Consider the following 200-nt stretch of genomic DNA (forward strand, 5'->3'; position numbering starts at 1 on the left):
GTTGTCGTGGATCATACCACGCACCGGAAGATCTATTAGGTCATGGACCTCGACTACACGAGCTTATGGACGGCAATCATGATGGCTGATCTTTCTTTTCTACTAGCCATGATCAAAGAAGAAGGGCCAGACACCTCTAGCCAGACAGATTTAATAAATAATCTGTATCAACCAATTAACTTCTCTTTAGGCTGGGTTAG

This window comes from Brassica oleracea, chromosome C6 (assembly GCF_000695525.1).
Source record: "Brassica oleracea var. oleracea cultivar TO1000 chromosome C6, BOL, whole genome shotgun sequence".
In the NCBI taxonomy this organism is placed as follows: Eukaryota; Viridiplantae; Streptophyta; class Magnoliopsida; order Brassicales; family Brassicaceae; genus Brassica; species Brassica oleracea.